At 52.0% G+C, this 4,569-nt stretch overlaps 1 protein-coding gene across 1 annotated transcript in view; it reads right to left on the reverse strand.

Moving 5' to 3' along the window:
• The window catches only part of alp3 (alkaline phosphatase 3), a 39,066-nt gene that overhangs the window by 561 nt on the left and 33,936 nt on the right, over positions 1-4,569 (reverse strand). The gene's annotated exons all lie outside the window — the stretch shown is intronic.

A 4,569-nucleotide genomic window follows, 5' to 3' on the forward strand; every position in this document is an offset into this window, starting at 1 on the left:
CGCCCATCACCAGAGCAGAGGGGTTTTCACCGAGCGGAAATTCCCTCAGTGCCCCCTGGAGCTGATCCTGATGGAGACTGTTCTCGGAGCAAGATGTCCAGGTGGACCAGCATCCCGCGCCTCCGGTTAGCGTAACACAGAAGGTGACACCGCTCTCCGACCAAGCTCACCAGCATGCGTTTCAGACGGCCGCAGCGAACAACACGTTACGCTGTTGGCGTACACGTTCAGAGGCGGGAGGAGACGTACGCTCCCTCTGCAGGGCAGCTGACGTCATCCCCAACCAGTGTGCCTCTTTTGGTGTCTGCCGGTCCGCATCACAGCCGGAGGACGGAGTTTTCAGCGTTTCCCTGAGACCGCCAACAGATAGCGCTCTAGGACAACAAATGGCAGAGCAAATGACGGTTTTGGCGGAGGATGTGTGTGAAGGTGACACAAGTTTGGAGTAAAACATCATTTAATGATGAAAGTGTCTATTTTTAGCCAGTCTGTCAGCTCGGATGACCTGACAGCAGCTCCCTCTCACATCCTCCACACGAAATAAGCCGGTGGCAAGACGTTCCACGGCCGTCTCGCTGAGCTTCACCGCAGCCCCGCCGTCAGAGACCGGCCTTTTCGTCCCGGCAACAGAGTGTCCAACTTTTTCCCCAGAGATCCCCAGCAGACGATGCCCTGGGCCAACAAATCCCAGAGCTGATGGAAGAAAAGATTCAAAATGACGGTCTGCGGAGGGTGTGTGTAAAGATGACTCAAATGTTGAATAAAACATAATTCAATGACCAAAGTGTCTGTGTTTAGCCAGTCTGTAAGCTCATATGAACTCACAGCGGCTGCGCATACATCCTCCACAAAAACGAGCCGGTTGTCCTTAAATAAAGGGTTTTCAAATTCACCGTTGCTCCAGACATGACGAGACGCTCACAGAACACAACAGTGGTAAGCGAAACAACTCGTAGTCAACCCGAGCTGCACGATCTTCACCCAAGCGGTGTCAAACGCACACTCGCGCGACGCAAACAGCCTTCACCCAAACGGCGTTGTGTTGATGATGGTGCACACACAGCTCCCCGGCGTTCACCGGCTCACATCGGCATAAATGTGGGACCACAGGTCGGGTTGGTGGAGGACCTCGCTCTCAGTGAGAGCGACACGCGCCGCACCGAAACAAATGCGTGCCGCCGCAGCAGGGGCAGTTTTCACTCACCACTCCTCAGCGCTCAGCCGCCCACGTCAGCATCAGTGTGAGACAGCTGAATGAACCCAGTGACGAATCTCGCCCTAGCGAGAGCGGCGCGCATCCCACCAAAGGAAACGCATGCTCCCACAGGGCTCGCAGCCTTCACTCAAACGGCACGGCGTAGATGAAGTTGCGTTCACCGCTTCTCAGCACCCGTCCGCTCATGTCAGCAAAAATGCGGGATCGCAAAGCGAGCCCAGCGCAGGACCCCGCTCGCGGCAGGAGCGACACGTGTTTTTCACCGCAGTGGCGTCAAACACGCGGCTAAGCGGTGTCATCAGCTGTCACACGCTTCTCCTCAACACAAGGCGAACCCGCGGTCTGAACGCAGCACACAGGCGCGTTCAGAGCCTTTTCGAGAAGCCTCACCTTGGGTCTCATGCAACACATTCCCGTGACACATGACGACGGTCGAGGCGGTGGACTGGATGGCATCCGTACAAAACATGACGCATAATAAACTCACGTCCACTACATGAACATTACGTGGAGTGCCTAAAAACATGCTCGCCAGACAGATGGATGGCCAGGTTGTTAAGCTAGGGTTACACGTTGCAATTTTGCAACCCTACCCCCTCCGTTTGGAGGAATTTTAGAGACGGTCCTGTCATCACCAGACCAAATCTCATTCCTTAATGCAGAAGTGCAAGAACTTCTGGTAAAAGAGATATTCTCCAGAGTTCCCAACGGAGAGGAAAACACAGGGTTTTTACTCACGTTACTTCCTGTTTCCCAAACGGACCGGAGGGACAAGACCCATTTTGGATCTGTCAGTTTTCAACAAGGCGTTCATGGACAGACAGTTTCACATGTTGACAACCAGACAGCTGTTGGACAACATCCAGAGAAACGACTGGGTTGTTTCCATCGACCTGAAGATGCCTACTTTGCACATAATGATCATCCCAAAACACAGGACATTCTTGCGTTTCTCCTTTCAAGGGATGAATTATCAGTACAACAGGCTGCCGTTCGATTATTCCCTCGCGCCTCGTACGTTCTCAAAGTGTGTGGAGATGGCCCTGCAACCTTACACAGAACAGGGATGAGAGTTTTGTTTTACCTGGACAACCTGCGGCTGTTGTCACGCTCCAGACAGGAACAGCGATGTGGGCTCAGGTGCTGACATCACATCTGTTAAATCTGGGCTTCACCATAAATTGGAAGAAAAGCTCGATTCTCCCGGCCCACACGATCGTTTATCTGGGAGTGGAGCTAAACTCAACCACTATGAGGGCTCATTTATCACAAACGAAAATCGACACTCTAAAATACCAGCTCCGCCACGTAAGACCTGGCAAAGTGATAACAGCTGTTTTCTGCCATGAAGCTGTTAAGAACGATGTCATCAGCTCACACAGTGGTTCCGCTGGGTTTATTCCACATGAGACGCCTCCAGAGGTGGTTTGCGCGTATGTGTGTGGATCCAATAAAACAAGAGACGGATGATCATTGTTCCTCCCTCCGTGAGAGTAGACCTTAGACACAGGGAAACCCCCTGGTTCTGTTGGAGGGAGTCCCCGTCAGCAGACCCACGTCACACGTGTCAGTCTTCACAGACGCGTCGCTGTCAGGTTGGAGGGAGACAAGCCTATCTCAAGCTGTAGGGGCGCTGTGGCCTCATCACACATCAGCCCACATAAATGTTTGGAGTGTCTCACAATTCTGAACGTGATTCAACACTTTGCTCCTATGCTACAGAATCAACACGTTTTGATTCACACAGACAACAAGGTTACTGCTGCGTACATAAACCGGCAGGGTGGTGCGCGCTCATCCCAGATGTTACACATTGCGTAAAACTACTGTGTTGGACACAACAAAATCTGCTCTCCATCAGAGCAGTGTACAGTCCCAGTGTTCTGAACAAAGGGGCAGATGTGATGTCCAGGGGCGGCCCACGCCATGGGGACTGGACTCTCTATCCAGACCTGATGGCCCAGACATGGCAGAAATTTGGCAAGCAGCCGTGGACCTATTTGCGACACAAGAAAACGCTCAGTGTCAACTACGGTTTTCTCTGAGCCCGTGAGATGAACCACCGCTGGGGGTTGATGCGTTGCCCACAGCTCATGGCCCAAAAGGCTTCTTTACGCGTTTCCTCCACCTCCTTTGATATTACGGTTCTTGAACTGAGTTCAGGCGGAGGGATTGACAGCTCTCCTGGTGGCCCCCGAGCGCATGAACGCACCATGGTTTCCAGTCCTGCGGCGCCTGCTGTCGGGGCGCCCATGGAAACTGCCGTGGAGGGAGGATGCTCTCCTCCAGGCGGGAGGAGCGATCAGGAGTTACCCAGAAATAGGCCAGCACCTGTGGGTCTGGCCGCTGAGCGGTTCCGCTTAGAAGGGATGGGTCTCCCACAGGATGTAGTGTGCACAATTCAGGATTCATGTGCTGCATCTACCACAGCGCTGTACACATTAAAGTGGACAGTTTTTTCAGTGCTGGTGTACATAGAAAGGTGAAGAGGCCACCTCATGTCCACTAGGCGACGTGCTGTCCTTTCTGCAACAGCTGATGGACAGAAATTTGGCGTCCAACACGATTAATGTACGCTGCAGCCATCTCTTCCTGCCACGAAGGGTTCGGAGACAGAACAGCTTTTAATCATCCGCTGATGAAGCATTTTCTAAAAGGTGTATAAAGATGCAGGCCTGTTTTCACACCCACTTGCTCCACAGTGGGATTTAACGCTGGTCCTGCAAGCCCTGATCAAAGCTCCATTTGAGCCTCTGGATCAGGTCCCAATTAAATTCTTGTCTCTTAAAACAGCCCTGCTGCTGGCTTTAACATCCGCTAAGAGGGTGAGTGATTATCTGCCTTCTCTGTCGCTCCGTCATGTCTCAGAATTCAGGCTGATGGCAGCTCAGCTGATCTAAGACCAAATCCAGCTTTTATGCCTAAAACATTACGAGCTCTTTTAAATCAAGAGTAATATCGTTGGAGGGGTTTTCCCTTCCCCCCACAAATCAGAAGAAGCGTTTTTCCATCTTCTCTGTCCGGTGCGGGCGTTGACGTGTTACATAGCACGCACAGCTGCAATGCGTCAAATTTAACATTTGTTTGTGCATTATAGAGATGCATCTGCAGGTCGCCCGTTATCCACCCAGTGCTTGTCACACTGGCTGTGTGAGGCCTTTTCTGAAGCCTACAGAGCATCAGATTTAGAGCCTCCAGTCAACCTCAGGGCGCACTCGATCAGGGGTATTGCATCTTCGACTGCTTTGCATAATGGTATGACAATGCAGGATATTTGCACAGCGGCCACGTGGTTAACACCCTGCTTATTTATTCACTTTTATTTACGTGATGTGACGGCTCGTTCCATGACA

Source organism: Nematolebias whitei, chromosome 6 (assembly GCF_014905685.2).
Source record: "Nematolebias whitei isolate Nwh7 chromosome 6, NemWhi1, whole genome shotgun sequence".
NCBI classification, from domain to species: Eukaryota; Metazoa; Chordata; class Actinopteri; order Cyprinodontiformes; family Rivulidae; genus Nematolebias; species Nematolebias whitei.